At 41.7% G+C, this 17,721-nt stretch overlaps 1 protein-coding gene across 1 annotated transcript in view; it reads left to right on the plus strand.

Annotated features, from left to right (window-relative positions):
- pard3ba (par-3 family cell polarity regulator beta a) overlaps positions 1-17,721 on the plus strand; it is a 206,772-nt gene that overhangs the window by 23,123 nt on the left and 165,928 nt on the right. The window lies entirely within an intron of this gene.

The following is a 17,721-nucleotide window of genomic DNA, read 5'->3' on the forward strand; positions in this document are numbered from 1 at the left end:
AAACACAAAGACTCTTATTTTGTAGTTGAATATACACTAAAGAAAACAGACTTATTTTATTATGTACCATTTGAGTGCCATGGATTTGATGACTTTAGTGCTCCAGCTGAAGGTCATGTCGAACCAAAATATCTTAAATAAGAAGAAAGGTGAGGTCTTTCATGCTGTTCTCTGACATAATGACTTATTTATGACTTGAAATGTGACGTTTGTTGTCTATATTGCTCATAAATAGCATAACCTTCATACAGACAGGATCCGTTACAAAGCTATTGAGTTAAACGAGAGGAAGAGGTGCTCCTGTTGCTTTGTCCTCACCTTGTATTCATTATGCATTCTCTTGAACGTCGGCGATACATTAATATATTCAAATCTCCAGTAAACATACACTATATTGAATAAAGTGAGATTATCTCTGTAGCCTGCAGATCAGATCAGATCAGACCGGAGCGGCTGAACGTTTCGCCCGGCGGGATTTGGTCACTTGAGCTGATTTCATCATATCTCATCAGCCGCGACCTTGATTCAACCCCCCCCTCGTGTGAGCACCACGACGGCTCTTCATCTGATTATATTCAATTAACAATACACCCTCACACACACACACACGCACACACACACTCTTCAAACCCTGTTTGATTGTAATTACGATGCAAGAACTTGAGGAAGGCTTAAGGAGAAAGAATTCTCGCCGTCCCCGTCTGCTTTTCATTTAACCGCACGTTGAGTTTTCTCATGAAGTTGCGCTTTGGCATTTTAATTCCTTCAAATGATCCATTGCTCTACCTTTCGACTTTGAATGATGGCACCTCTCCAAAGTCATTTGTCAGTTCAGTGAAGCAAAAGAGTGGGATTCCGTCAGGATAAGGCCCGTCTCTGTTTTCTTTGCGTAGGTGTGTGACTTATAGAGGCTACACTAGGTCATCACAGCCTCAGATCTTGTCCTTTGGTGTTTCTCCTTGTGTTAATCACACAGACTCCATGTTGCCCTCTGTGTCACCATCACACCACCCATTAGCTCCTAATGGAGTGAGACGGTCAGGCTGTAACCTGACCTGCCTGCGCCTGCTGTGGTGTGGCAGGAGGGACCTGGAGGGGAGGCCAGAGGTGCACTGCGCTCTGTGGACTCACTCTCCTCATGACACGTGCACATAATCAGGAGAAGATGAGGCGTGAGGATGTGGAAAAGTTGCCTGTGTTTCAAATTATGTGTGTAATCCCAGACACCACAAGACATGAAATATGAGTTTCAGTAGAAAAGTGGTCACAGATATTGGTTTCGTTGTGGAGCTGCAGCTTGTGTTTGTTGTCAGTGTTAGCTTTATCAGTTAGCAGTGATTTTGGCACAGCAGCCTGCAGAGGAGCTAATCACATCCAGCTAATGGTCTATTATAGATCAACTTGTTTGCAGCAAATCTACTCTCTGACCCAACCAGCCTCACACCATCTGTTTTCCTCGATGACATTGCCCCAGACTAGTGTATACGTGTGTGTTGTGTGCGAACGCATGGTGTGTTTTCCCTGTGCTCAGTCCAAGTGCTAATAACTCAAATCAGCAGAAAGTCACACTCCAGGATGTGTGTGTGTGGGCATATGTGAGTGTGTGTGACTGCAGCTAGAGGATAAACGCTTGTGATGCTGAATCCAGCTCACTTAGGTTAAGTATTTAATGATTTCTGGTGCAATTACACAGCTGAAACTGCATCTGTGTCCATTGTGTTGCACAAGCACACACTTTGATGCGCACACACTATTGTTATCATTCATTTTCCCCACCGCTCATCTTCATCACTAGCTGATTGGGCTAATGAATGGAGCCCTGTGGATGATAATGTGTCTGAATAGGCCACTTGAATTATTAGGCAGCCTACATTTGACAGGGGAGGGGCATATTGAAAGGAGGAGCGGCTCTTCTACTTGTTTTCACATAACAGATGATGATCATGTCTAAATCAGATTGGACAATCCTGATTTAGATACAGCCTCATTGTCTTTGTCCACCCCAAAATATTCTCTATACAATATTAGGAAACGGACGAGCAGCAAAGCAGCAAGATCGAACACGCAGTTTAATTTTTGCCTTGTAAATTCCTTGAATAACAAATCAGTTTATAGGTCTGTTGTCAAAACTTTATTAAAGAAGCACCAGCGTTACAATGAAATGGAAAACTGCATTATATTTACAAGGAATATATACAATAAGAATTTCTACATCTGCACTGGTCGCCAAATGTGGTCATATACTCTTGGATGCTTATTGGTTGGACGTGTCCTTCCAAGTCAGGTCCTACAGACGCTCAGCAAGACTCCTTCCTATTATTTGGTGAACACATAGGAACAAGCCAGTGTGAGCCCGGGTGTGCATCATTAAAGAGGCCCCGCCTTCAATTCTGGCAAAAAAACTCGGTCCTTGGTAGAATTTGAAGGATCCTTCACACCAGAACAGTCCTTTGGCAAGATTTGATGACGTAGTCTCCTTGAAATTCAGAATTTAAAGGATCCTTCCATGACTTAGTTGAGAAGCACCATCTAATTATGTTTGATATTTTCTATCCTCTTTATTAGGGACAGTGCAGCTTTTGTTGTTCTTTGTCCTCGTCTAATTCTTCTTCATCTTCCCTTGTTTGTACTTGCTGTTCTTTTTTCTTTTGCTTCTCTGCTGACCATAAAATCTGCCCTTTTTTGTACATTCTAATAGGTCTAGTCCTATGCCAAGTCTGTTCAGAAAACACTTTGGGCTAATGGTCCTGATGGTTGCACTTTTGTAGAAAAGTAAACAACACAAGATGGCAGCTGCCGAAGGACTGCGTCCATTCAATTTAGCTTTGGAAGAAACGCTAAGCCAACTACACTTATCTTTTTCCTTGAGAGGAACAGAAGACTGCCCTAGAAGCCTTCGCTTCCAGGAAGGACGTTTTTGCTGTTTTGCCGACGGGATACGGCAAAAGCATAATATATCAGTTAGCCCCACTGGTTGGCAAACAAATGGGGCTTAGTGCAATGAATACGTCACCTTGTTTTTTGCTCTGATTGGCCATCATGCTATCCAGTTGCGTGCAGTGGCATTTAATATGCCTCAGTTAGTGCCGCCCATTGGGTAGGAAGGGTGTATCAGTGAGGCCAGACTCAAAATCTTTCTAGATTTGAGTCTGGATTTCCAGGCCAGCAGGAAGTATGAAGTCCATCAATCTGTTTTTCTCAAGAACTGTAAAACCAATTAAAACTCCTCCCACATTTTCCACTTCATTGGCACCAAATTTGCTGCACAGCATTTTCAGACTGTGTTCTACAATGCATCAAAATGTTTTAGTGTAAACTAAACCGCTACTGCCAATTCTTGCTGAATAAGTCTCCAATATTCATGAGAAAACGGCCAAAGTTTGACGACATGGTAGAGGTAGTGTGGTAAATTTCAGTATTGTATTACATTTTTGAATTCTATCTTCATGTACAGTGTTAATTTCGACAACTATTTTAGATTTAGTCTTGGTCTTGAGGTGGAAATGCTTATTATTCCTTCACAGATTTAGTGTAGTTTAAGTTGGCAAAAATTCAAAATGTTTCAGACAAGAAAAATTGATGCAGCCTTAGTCAACTTTTAGTCATTATGGTTTTTTTTTTTTAATCTCCAAACTAATCCAGGTAGGCTAATTGTGCGTTCGTTTTGTACTCGGAAGTCGGAAGTGACAACAGTTTTTGCATTCTAGTTGACAACGGTTAAACAAGTCGGAAAAAAACAAGAACGTTACCGTTCTACCATTGGGCTAGCCGTAGCCACTGTTGGCAGTATCAGTTGATAACAACGCTCTATGTGGTATTTTGCACATACAGACAGGGTAGCAACATGCCCACGGATAAATATTGAACAGTACTATGGGTATGGCTGACCTAATGTAAAACAGATAAGATAAAATTGCTATGAACAGTACTTTAGCAGAGTGTTTACTCACTATGTATGTGACCGGCAGCCATCTTGCTTTCGTAAGTCGGGTTGATGCGGTTGCTCTGAGTTTGCAAGTTGGAAATCCGATCTTTCAAGTTTAAACTTCCGACTGGGAACTGGGAATTTCCGACCTCCGAGTACAAAACGAACGCACCATAATTCATGTATCAGAAATTAGAATCAAAGTGACAGGTTGTATAAAAATTCCAATTTTTCCAATTTTTTTCCTGCAACTACAAACAATTTCTACACACAAACTCATTTCTCCAGCAGTTTTTCAACAGGTTTAAGGGGTGATTTACGAGCACACGCTCTCTGATCGTAATTTGAAAAGCTCAACACATCTCTATTTATGCTCTCAAAAACTTGGACGCCACAGAAAAACAAAAAATCTGAGACCACTAGGATTTGCATCTCCTCGGAAACTGTGTGATGCAGAATAAACATGCTAATGCTAACTCAGACATTGTGCTGTGTGGATTAGAGATGCAGGATCTCCAAGATATTTTAATTTCTTGAGTTTTAAGTTATTGTAAGTTCTGCCGACAGACCCTCACCACTGTGCAGCAGCTATATACTCTGTTCCCTTTGTCTAATGCTGTATTTAATTTGGTGTTATGCCTAATATAGAGGAAAAGCTGATATTTAATTTTCTAATGGAATAATGAACTTATTGTTTCAGCTCTGTAATTGTCTTTGCATTGATTGTTAATTAGAAGCTATTATACACTGAGTTAATGAGCTCATTATATTGCTGTATAAGATTATACAGCACACACATTATATACTTGTACGTCTCCTTTCAGACTGATGTTAGTGAAAAGGTAACGATGCAGCCGCAGCTCCAGCCCCCTCACCTCCATATATACTGATGGATGGTGCTGTCAGGTGGTGTTTTGTACTTGTGAGGCTCGCAGACATGTAACGCAGCACAAACCCTACTTTTCTACTCCAGGCTTTGATGTCGAGTCAATAACTATCTAATAAAGCGTGTGGGAAGGAGCACATATGTTGATGGGTGTAGGGAAACTCTGCGGGTGGTGCTTTTGTTTTTTTTCTTTCTCCCGTACACCTTCAGGCTGTGAGGGATGTTGGCTCTCCATGGCAACAGCAGGTACTGATGTCAGCAATGTATAGCTGATATATATATCAGCAGGCTCAACTGTGGAGGAAAGCAGACTGTTTACCCCTAAAGAAGTAATCTGAGCTGAAAACACCATCAGCAATACACAGAGGAGAAGCACTTTTAGGTCATGGAGGCACTCTGACCCAGAAATGGAAACCAAATGGATAGAATTTATATCACGGCCACAGTGGAGAGCCTGTGAGTTAATAATTGAGTGAATAATAATCATAATCAAGTATAGATTTTTCTCTTTAAACCATCCTTAACGTCACTTCAAAGCTTTGTCCGTGCAAAAAGGGAGGCTTGCAGGAAGAAAGAGGTGACGTAGGGTATGAAAGTGTAATGTCAAGGGAGGGCAGATGGAGAGAGGAAGAGGAGGAGGAGGGAGGGGCAGCCTGTGGAGGAGAGAGCCACAGGTGAGAGGGCACAAGCCTCGCAGCTCTGAGTTAATCACTCCTTCTATTTCTCTGTCAGATCCCGGGAGGAAGGAAGGAGGGAGGATGGAGGAGGAGGAGGAGGAGGTTGGAGGGAGCAGCTGGCCCTGCGATGGCCACAGGGAAAAGAAAGCTGATTATTAGGCTCCGACTTTTGGGGGAAAGAGCTGTGCGATTTCAGCTGGTGTTTGTGTGTATATGGGAATGTGTGTTTCTGCGTGTTTATGAAAAAGAGGTTATGACTTCCTGCGCGCCGAGGGAGCACACGCTCCCGTGCATGTGTCAGTGTGTCATGTCCACAGATGCGGAACAGGACTGGTGTAACCACCACTGATGTGTTTGCAGTGCGGGGATGATGAACGAGCCGGTTTGATATTTGTGTTGCCGGCCTGAGAAATACGAGGCCTGGAGCTCCCCTGTCACCCACATCCCTCACTCCCTCGCCCCCTCTTTCCCCACATCTCCTCCGTCTCTCCCTCGGCCTCTTGGGCATGTGTGATTTATGAAGAGTTTACCCTCTCCCTTTATGAGTGTGCATAAATAATAATGTGGCCTTTCACAGTGCATAGCCGGCACCGCAATACCTCAGCTGGTGGCTCACTTTGTGTGTGTTTATTTGTGTGTGTACTCTGAGTTGGTGCACATGTGCTCCATCACTGTGGCTGATGCGACAGATGTGAGTGTGTGGAGGCACAGAGAGAGACCTTTTTGGCAGTGTGCCTGAACAATAAGCTGTTCGGTCAGCAAATTTTTCTTTCCTCCAAAATCTTTGCTCGAGTTTTATCTTTGTTTACCTGTTGGCGAGTGGTTAGCTGTCGGTGTAGGTGGGCAAGGGTTTGATGTCTTCCTCAGAATACATATAGCACCACCTGTTGAATGTTCTACACAGGTCTGCAAGTCTTATTGAACCACTTTCAACCTAACCTGACGCGATGGTTGCACAGAACTATCTGAGAAGCCATTATTGGAAAAGTTTGGATAAGGGGACACAAAAAGTACTCGGCAGGTGACGAGATGTACCATTCATCTATCAAACTCTTTCCAGTCTAGAGAGGAGTGAAAACATCTTGTCCATCAAGAAAAGCCTTCAGTGCCAAACTATCTATCAGAACTATCAGAACTGGTACTGAGCATATAAAAAGAACAGTAAGTTCTTTTTATATGCTCAGTACCAGTTCTGATAGAACGGATGCTATGCATTTTTCTTTTTTGCTCAGACAAACCAAACAGATTTTGGTGACAATTCCCATGAAGTCCCACAATCCAAATGTCCAATCTGTAACCCTAATGAATACGTGCTTATGTACAAATGATATTTTATTGCCACTGACCCTCTTGATCAAAGTCAAGAGGATGTGCCAGATAAAGTTTATTTTATTCTACATAGCAAAACCCACATACCCCCTTTACACCTTGCATTAGCATGCGTTTTTTGCAATCAGATTGCTCTTGACCACATGAACGTACAGGTGTAAATACACTCGAAACGCATCAAGGACGGATTTTTATCCAATCTGCCAAGCCACTTCTGAAGGAAGTCAGGGACGCTGTGACCACGTCGATCACAAGTGTAAATGTAAATGTGTGTCCAATCCATCCACATGCAACAACTCCGTGGATGAAAATGCGCAAGCAAGGTGTGCCAGCTGGACAACAACAAAAACCCTCACCGGGTAGCGACTGCCAAGAAAAAGAAAACATGGATGACAGCGGAGGATGGAGTCATAGTGAGACGAAGTGTCTCTCTCTCCATTTGGTCCGACAAAAGTGTCCATACAATAACGCGACTTCAGGGGCGGCTAACATCTTGTCGTTGTTGTCATTGCGGCGCACAGGATATAACGTTGTAGTCTGCTGCTGGAAATGTTTGCAGAAGAAAAAGAGGAGGATGTGACGTCAAAATCGGAAAGCAAACGGATCCGGATGTGGACACCAGAGACGCATATTAATACCAGATATAAATGTACGTGATCAAGCGCTATCCGACTGCAATCCGATAGCAAAGAACGTATGTTGATGCTAGGTGTAAAGGGGGCCACATTTACGCATATGCTTATCTATGGGAATGGTGTAAAAAGATAAAAAAAATTGTTGTTTTTTAAGTCTAATAGATAAACTAAATAAACCAAGAATGTCTAAAAACTAAAAGTTCTTACACCTATTTTCTGTCTTCAAGTGTACACCTACTTAATTCAAGTTTCTCTTTTGCCGAACTAAGAATAACGTTAGCTTAATTGCCTTGTTTACTCATCCTAAAACACTTCATTCAAACTTTACAGAAACAATCGTAAACTCAACAGAATCATCTCGGATAAGCTTTTCACTGTTCCAGAAATCATCAACTCTACTTTGCTTCTGAAAGTCAAGTCCTTCCAAGTCAGGTCCTACAGAGGCTAGGCAAGACTCCTTCCTAGGATTCGGTAAACACATTGGAACAGGCTAGCAAGTGCCCAGGTGTGCGCCTTCAATTCCAGAAAATCATGGGCAAAGAATTGTGGGTACTTTACGCCTGCTGAGGATACACACATGCCTCCTTGAAAATTCTCTAAAGATAGGACTCGATCCTTGGTAGAATTCAAAGGATCCTTGACATTGGAACAGTCCTCCGGCTTGATTCGATGACGCTGCCTCCTTGAAATTCAGCTGTTTAAGGATCCTTCCTTGACTTGGCGAAGCACCAACTCTTTTCCCTGCTGAGGAGGCAGGCTATTAAATTAGCAAAATAAGATGACAAAATTGCCCATTTAAATTGCCCAAAAAAATAATCAGCCATGCACTCAGCCAGCTGCCAATAGGCCATATATATTTTTCCAAAAGCAATTTTGGTTTGTCACAGCTGGAAATACACATGACCTACATCCCGGCTTCTCCTGGTTGATTTCTTATAATATTTTGTCTAGTTTCATATTGTACTGCATTATATGTGTAGAGAGAGGAGTGTTAGTGAGGGTCTGTTGCGTCAGGAAGAAGTCTGTTTTTCCGTCTGTGTGAAATAAGTAAAACATCTTGGACATTGTTTTCATGTTACCCCCCCCCCCCCCGTCTGCTATTTTTGCTTAGCTGAAGCAGTGTGAGATCTGGGTCATCATTTGCTAAATTTGAATGAATGCAAATGCGCAGACCGCCGCACCAGCAGACTGAGGAATTTACTTTGGTGTGTTAGTGTTTAGATCAGTCTGTCAGTAGCATCAAAGAGACGTTATGTTCAATGTGGAAGCACTAGCTGCTATTTGGAGGTGCTGGCATCTCTTCAAACAGAAAGACGGAAACATTTAGAGGTTCAAGTAGGGATGTCTCTGTATATGATTCATTATTTTGAAGGAGTCCCTCACCACGGGCTTGACAAGTCGGATTGTGCGTCTGTTTGTGTGCTTCAGTTCACGAGTGGGAGACAGTGTGTTTTTGTGGTTGCTTCTCTAATCTTATGTGTGTGTGTGCAGGCCCAGAGCCAGGTGTGTGTGTTCCTGAGAGGTAATATCCCACATTTGGTCGTGTCCTGTATAGATTCAGCCTGGAATAGAAGCAGGATTGGCCCTGCGATCACCGGTAACACAACCAATTTTCTACTTGTTTAAATAACTGGGGACAAGCATTCCTCTGATGGTGTGCATGTGTGTAAATGTGTGTATTTAGTGTACAGTATGTCTGTGAACATGGGTTAGTGTCTGGTACATGTTTGAGTACTTGTAAGTGTATATGTGTGTGGTGTTTGCCTGCAGTTTTCGTTGTGCTACACTAAGTAGGTGCATTTAGCGCAGGGCGATATGGCCTGGAAATAATATCTCTATTTTTAGACTACATCAAGACACGATATATGTATATATATATATATATATATACATATATATATATATATATATATATATATATTTTTTTTTTTTAGAATATTCTCTAAACTACCATAAAACTGCTAAATAAAGTACTGTTATAATAAAGTTAAATAAAGTACTATTATAATTAATTTAACGTGCTGTTATAATAAAGTTAAAGTTAAATAAAGTACTGTTATAATAAAGTTAGATAAAGTTTAATATAGTACTGTTATGATGACGTTAAAGTTAAACAAAGTACTGCTATAATAAAGTTAGGTAAAGTTTAATATAGTACTGTTATAATAAAGTTAAGGTTAAATAAAGTACTGTTATAATAAAGTTAGATAAAGTTTAATATAGTACGTTATGATGACGTTAACGTTAAATAAAGTACTGCTATAATAAAGTTAGATAAAGTTTAATATAGTACTGTTATAATAAAGTTAAGGTTAAATATAGTACTGTTATGATGAAGTTAAAGTTAAATAAAGTACTGCTATAATAAAGTTAGATAAAGTTTAATATAGTACTGTTATAATAAAGTTAAGGTTAAATATAGTACTGTTATGATGACGTTAAAGTTAAATAAAGTACTGCTATAATAAAGTTAGATAAAGTTTAATATAGTACTGTTATAATAAAGTTAAGGTTAAATAAAGTACTGTTATAATAAAGTTAAAGTTAAATAAAGTACTGTTATAATAAAGTTAGATAAAGTTTAATATAGTACTGTTATGATAACGTTAAAGTTAAATAAAGTAGTATAATAAAGTTAAAGTTAAATAAAGTGATGTCATAACAAAGTTAAATTAAGTACTGTTATTTAAAGTTAAATAAAATACTGTCATAATAAAGTTAAATAAAGTACTATTATAATGAAGCTAAATAAAGTACTGTCATAATTGTTATTAAGTTAAGTAAAGAATTTTTATAATAAAATAAGTGCAGGAGAGGCAGGAAGTGTGTGTGATGTGTCATGTTTGTGCCGACATAACAATAAAACATGACATAACAATTACTCTCAGCGTTTGCGATATAATAAATTTATACGTCCCACTTGGAACAAGCTGTGATACATGGAGTGTAACTGATGCATCCCTGTGTCCTGCCAGTTGTTCATTATTAGTTGTTCATTGTTAAACACTGAAACATCAGCTGTACATTAGAATATCCAGCCAGCAGCTGCAACTTCAACACCAGTGCTCTTCATACACAAGAGTACGCCAGTCGATTAAAAAAAGCAAATAACCGTTTACACCTTGTTTCAAATTGATTGCCGTTTCTCACACAATGCCATGGATATCAAGAGACACTTCACCCCTCTGTACCTGCGCACTGTCAATATTCATCCTGCTTCACAACCATGGAGAAAGCAATTCTCTACACATCTTATCTGCTCTTTGTTGAACATCTAATTTGTGCACGGAGGGGATATTTCGACTTTTCCAGCCTCTTCACACCTCAGCCGCTTGAAATTCAGAGAATGAACAACACATGCACGAATGTTAGGAGCCATACAGTATGGAGAACGTGTTTGTTTTTGACTTCCATCGGTTGAAACTGACCCGCAGTTAGCTGTGAGCCGTTCAGAAACGTATACGCCAAGTTAGATGGTAGGGTGGTGAAGGCTTTCATTTTCTGCAGTCAAGTCAAGACACTGTGAGTGGGAGGTTTATTCTCTGTGATTCAGATTTTAGCGCTTGAAAAAGCACATGTCTAAAATAGTCTTTGTAAACCTGTACTTTAGTGGAGAAAGTGTGTGCGAGTCAGACATGTGTGTGTGTGTGTGTACTGTATATATGAGTGCCCCTGTGTGTGTGTGTGAGAGATGATTGGGTTACCATACTACTGTCAGGATGCCGCGCGCTCCTTCTGAATTATGCATCTCTCGTTCAAAGAAAGAATGAAGAATAGCGTGAGAGGGAGAAAACGGAGGAGAGGGGGGACAGTTGTAAGATAAATGACAACAGCACAAAAGCAGAGCATCTCAATAGACTGGTACCACACACACACACACACACACACACACACACAAACACAAAAACACACAGCAGTGCTAGACAGTGATGAGAGAGGAGAAGAAAAATGGGTTGATTAGTACCAGCGGATGAAACAGGGAAGTGTGTATATTTGTTTGTGAGCATTGTGTGTGTTTTGCTGATGCTTATGTAAAGACCAGAGGCTTGAGTGGTACCAGTGTGCAGTAGCAGCTGAATAAAGCAAGGGGGCACTGTTCATCCTCAAACTGATAGAAGTGTGTGCATCTCCACACTTGTCTGAATCATTTGTGTTTTTGTAGTGTGTATTTTTAAATAATGACATTATACAGTGCGTGAACACCCCTGATTGCATCTATATATTTATTTGTGTGTGTGTGTGTGTCCATGCTGAACATACCATTCCCTCCCCAGTGTATCCCACACAGGACGTGCTGCATTTGGCTAATTAATTCTTAGCAAGTACATCAATTATTTAAGACACTCAACTGTTCCGTCTGTCAGTCGCAACATGTAAACACCATCTACTGTTTACAGCAGCTGGGATCATTTCATATCCCGGCTATTAAAAATTCAAAAACTGTAACCATGACGCGTGCAAACTCTGCGTCTGATTGGCTCTGACAGCCGGTGGGAAAGCAGTCTCATTCACAGGGATCACAATACTGTGTAAGTTTATCGATCACGGTGCAGAAATCAGTTCTTCTCGTAGTGATGGGGAGGTTAAAGGTCAGGTTTGGCTGCAGCACAGCAACCTGGAGGCTGTGAGGGAGTCGGTGCCCCGCACAAGGTCATGTCAGCAGGGTGGAAGGTTGCCGTGACTTCCCTCCATCCTGCTGCTTTTAGGAAGCCACTGTAATAAACAGGAAGTCACGGACTTTACTGAGATACTTTTGAAAAGCAGCTGTTGGCGTGATGGTGTATTTTACCTGATACCCTCAGAAAACAGACCTTTTTTAACATGCCATAGCAGTAAAAGCAAAGGTGTGACTAGTAAGAGTTTGCCTTGGTCCAGGGCTTTGAATCCGCCCGCTACACTAAGCTCGTTGACTGAAACGGAGTGTAATGAGTTGACAATTCCTCTTAAGAGTTAATTCATCCCCTTTAACAACCTCACAGTATCAATCAGGGACTACTTTATCTCAAGCATAATACTTTTGATCCTGTTACCTCTGTGATTTGAAGGTTTAGAGCCACAGCTGTGGCATTCAGCAGGTGGAATGGGTCGTCCATTATTCGCAGGGTTGGTGGTCCTGAATGGACCAATCCCAAATCCATCCCTCCTTAGTTACTGTTACTAGGTCGGACAATCTTGACAAAAAGCTCCCCACTCTACTCAAGTCCAAAACAGTGAAGTTAGTTTTAAATTGGATATTTGACAGACTTTCACTCCAGACCCAGCAGCATTGTTTCACTTTGACCCGGTGTTGGCAGTGGGAGGATGGTAAGCTCACCTCCCAGTTCTCCCGCTCACTGCCGGGGGCCAAAACGGGACTGTCAGTTGTACTATGAATAGCACTGTGTGTCTCTCCGCGGACGTTCAGTGCAGAACGTCTACCCGAGCCTTGAGATGGAAGGATACATACAACATGAAGCAGTGTATTGCAAGCCTGGCAGGCTGCCGGGCCTAAGTTGACCCCCATCTGGCCTAAGCATCAGCACTTTTATATTATGAAGATGTTTTTTAAACTACAGTTACAGTGTTGCAGTTGGAAACATATCCCTGACATCTGTTGGTTGAAACAGAAATGCACAAAAGGAAAACGACAGGTTCTTTACCCTGACGCCTCCAACTATGACAAGCTAACATTACCTGCTAACGTTAGCTAGCTAGCCAAACTGTCAGTAACTGATACTTCCTGCGTGACATTTGGGGATAATGTCAATTCTGCAATTCCATCTGTAATTCTGCGATCATTACGTTATGAGGCCAAGCTCTAAGGATGGCTACGAACATGTCATTTACAAGGGCATCGCCTCAATGTGTCAAGAAGTGGAACCAGACAAAAACATGTGTTTTCTGCAAGTTTGTTGTTTTCTCCGTGGTACCAGAGGTTCCCACTGCCGAATCAAACGGGATCAGACTCCTTAAGGAGGCTTCAGGATAAAGTCCTTAACGAGGGCGCGTCTCAAGCCCGTTCTAGACAGGAGGTTTCAGACGTAAAAGCGGATTCACCAAAAATGTACCAAACTGTGACCCCAAAGCAAGGTGCATACTGAATTGTGAATTTCGTACACCGTTCCACCCCTAAAAAAAAAAGACTCTTGGACGATATGATATTAGACGAACTCTGCCTGATGCAGCTAGTGTTAGCATTTTGCTAACATTAGCTGACTTTCGATGCGACAGTGAAGTCAGTGAAGATTGTGACACTAATGCACTGTGATAAGTGTTGCTTTTACCCCCATTCTCAAAGGACTGTCAGTATCGCTCTTGAAAAATTAGGTTTACTTCCTTTTTCATTTAAGCCTACTCCGTCACAGAAGGTTAAACAACAAGAAAATTGCACGGTTTCATTGGAAAATGTCTCAGTACGTTCTGAATAAGAGCCTCAGTTTATCAAAATAGAGCAAAAATAATAATTTGTAGAGTGGGTGTATGCTTGCCATTCTATGAAATTCAGTAAAATAAGAGTGCATCTATCGACCACAGGGCACATACATTCCAACATTTCATAACTCTGAGCCCGGGGCGGTGCATTAGCACAAGAATCCACACAGACACAGTGTTTATCTCGCTCCCTGCTTCATGCATGTTATTGTAAATGGCTTTCATGTATGTCATGATCGCTTTGGCTCTGCAGCACACACACAGTCTTCCCAGCTAGTCTGGTCACATTGGATACACACAGCGCGTCGCAATTTACAGACGCTCATAACATGACAATATAAAGGGTTCAGCCATTTGTATTTGGCTCGGGTATCGGTGTGTGTTTGTGAGCGCGTGTGTTTGTGTGTGTTATGGAAATGAGACAAAGGGGTCACATTATTCAGCAGTAGTTGACATGCAGGCTCCCCAGGTCCATATCAATATCCCCCCACAGACGCAGCAGGAAAAATAAGGCGATTTGTTTCCTGGAATACTAATCACAGTCAGGGGGGACGGAGAGAAACCTGCGTGTTAAGTAAACACACTGTGAGCCACTCAAGGTGTTTTTCTTCATCCTGGGGCACAGGGTCCTCCAAAAGAGCATGTTGGCACTTCGTTTGAAGGACTGAATTTCAAACCACTGAAAAATATGCTTTTCCCAAGTTTCCTCCACCACTGTAGTGTTTCACAGTGCTCGTGATTGTAGTCTCGTCTGGCTGATAGCTGGAATATATTCTCTAATGAGGTTTCTGAAACCAGCTTCTTTAGTCGTACATTAAACAAAGCAGTTCTGTAACAACAGGGAGTAAATCTCATTATATTAAAGGGTCAGTTCACTCAAATTACAGCAAAACAAAAGAAAAAAGGCATTTTCTCTTTTACTCTTAGCGATATTTTACCCTGCAGACTTTTTATGATCCTGTGCTGGCTACAGGCATGGCCTAATGCATTAGGTCTTGGGTTGTCTGTCCATCCATCCTTCCAGCTTTCTGTCTGTCCATCCCATTTTCATGAACAGCATATCTCAAAAACCCTTTGAGGGTGTTCTGCCATTCAGGCATTTCCTTCTTTTTGGCGCCCTCTTTGGCAGTTTACTGAATTGCGCAGGCTTCCCAAGAGGAAGTCCCATCGACAGGAAGTCCTACCAACAGGAATTCCTACTCACAGGAAGTTATAAAGCCTAGGTAGGCCTCAGGCCTCAGTATCAAACCATTCCAGCCATCAGAGGGTTGTCTGCTGTGATCTTTTTTTTCGGCTCGGAAAGCATTGACTGTAAGCTCGAATCCCTTTGCTACCATCTCAGCAACTAGTATTTGTGAGACCTTTTTGAGTTCGTAGTTGGAGAAGTGGATTTCGAATTTGTTTGTAACCATGTGTTTAATTCAGCCATGTTGATTTGTTACTGTTAAGCATTTAGCCCTCATGCTGTCAAACCACTTAATATATATTGAGATAATAAACTCTTGTGGTATCTCTTAGTTTCTTTTTTGGTTTATTCTCTAAACTGTGTTAACTATGATTTCACCATGCTAACAGCGATAATGCTAACGACGCTCCTGCTAACAGTGCTAATGCTAAAGATGCTAATGTTAACTCTGTTCATGTTAACCAAGCAGATGCTAGCAATTTTCATGCTAATTATGCTAATGCTAATTATGCTAAGCGAACCATGCCTGTGCAGATGCCTTCCCTTTGTAAAGACCTTTCAGTAAATACAATATATTTTTTGTTATTTTAGTTTCACTCCGTGGTCACAAAGTTGAGTCGGCAATAAATAAAGGAGCTTGAATGCTACATCCTGACTCTGATGTCTTTGTGAATTGGAGTTTGGCTTGCTGTCAAACATCCACTTGGATATTAGGATGAACTATGTAGAATTTGGTGGTCAAAGGTCAAAGTCACTGTGACCGTGTGTCCCTCTCATTCTTATTAACACTATTTCTCAAGAAAGTCTCCAGGGAGTTTCCTCAAATTTGTCCTACTGTCATTACCCATGTAAGCCCCTCTTCCGTCCATCTGTCCTATTTTTGTGAACGCAATCTCGAGAATGCCTAGAGGGAATTTCTTCAAATTTGGAACATGTCCAAGGTCACTGTGACCCTGCATACGTCTCATTCTTGTGAACCCGTACTTCAAGAATGCCTTGAGGGAATTTCCTCAAATTTGGCACGGACATTCACTTGGATTCACTAATTAACTGATTAAATATTGGAGCAAACTTGGACATCAGGATGAACTGTGTAGAATTTGGTGGTCAAAGGTCAAAGTCACTGTGACCTTGTGTCCATCTCATTCTCGTTAACACTATATCTCAAGAAAGTCTAAAGGGAATTTCCTTAAATTTGGCACAAACGTCCACTTGGACTCAAGGATGAACTCATTAGATTTTGGTTGTCAAAGGCGCGGGCGGGCAGATGTTCGTGAATCATCAACGTATTACAGCAACATCCATACTGGAAGCATTCTCCACTGTCATGGCTACATACGAGTCTGAACAGACTTGGATTTAAACTGCAGCTAGACTGGTTGTTGGAGGCACACAACAGCAATCTTATTTCCTCTTTGTACCATCTGCAAGCTTTCATTTTCTTCTTTTTTGGAACTGCATTTGCTGCTTTGAATTCAAACTTGTCAGAAAGTGACAGGTTGCTCAATCAGTGAAGATCCGCTATCGGCCTTTTATCACACTGACACTCTTTGTCTCACCTCAGTTTGACCCTCATCAGCACCCATCAGCTGTCAGCTAAGTTGGCACCCTGTTAGTCCATACGGACCTGGGTCCATTTCAGCATTACAAGTTTTACTTGTCTGTTTAATGAATTAGTAAATTGTGTTTTTGTGTCTGATAGATCTTTGACTCGGAAGATTTCAAACTAGATTGCGGGTCAAATAAAAGGTGACAGGTTACAAAGTATGTGATCAATGCAGTCCTAAAATACACTGCCTTTAAAAGGTCCATTTTTCTATACTCCAGCTTGTTCCCAATGAAGCAATGCATGATTCATTTTGTTGATACTTTGTGTTTGATTGAGTGATGAGTGGAAGCAGCAGGGCGGCCTTCATCTGCATCACTCCCTGCCTGTGTCAGCCATAAAAAATAAACTCCCGGAAAGCAAATCATCATCACCCCTCCGCACATTAAAAGAAGTTGTTGTTGTTGTTCGAAGCGAATAAATGGTTTTTGAGGGGAGCTCATCACTGTGTCTCCGTACGCGCTCGCCGGCGCGTGTGCGCGCACATCACATTACGCTCCGAGACTTCTCCTTTGATTGATGCTGTCAGCGAGTTTGGAGAAAGAGACAGAGGCTCGGGAGGGAAGGAGATAAGGAGAGAAAGAGGAAAGCAGATAAAGAAGAGAGAAAGAGCTCAAGAAGCATCCATCAAGCGGCCAATCAGATTGTTTTCCTGGCGTTCGGTCTTTTCTTTTCTCTCTCTCTCTTTTCTCTGCGTCTGCCAGCCCTTCAATTCCTCATCTTTTCTTTCACTCACTCTCTGTAATACTCACACACACACACACACACACACACACACACACAAACACACACACACAGCAAACGAATCTCCTTTGCATGGCGTCGACCAGGTGTCACGAGGATATTGAATCACGGGAGGTTGAGGTGAGAGGCGGCGTCGCAGCGTGATGGATGGTACATATTTTGCCGCCTCCTCCATGCTTATTGTTTACACACACTTAAACACTCACACGCACACACACACACACACACACACACACACACACACACACACACACACAGCCTTCGTGCTCCTTCGTCGTTAATTGACATCCTCCACTCATCTGTTGTTTTATTTCCATCCCTT

The sequence above is a fragment of the Epinephelus moara genome, chromosome 15, assembly GCF_006386435.1.
Source record: "Epinephelus moara isolate mb chromosome 15, YSFRI_EMoa_1.0, whole genome shotgun sequence".
Lineage (NCBI taxonomy): Eukaryota > Metazoa > Chordata > Actinopteri > Perciformes > Serranidae > Epinephelus > Epinephelus moara.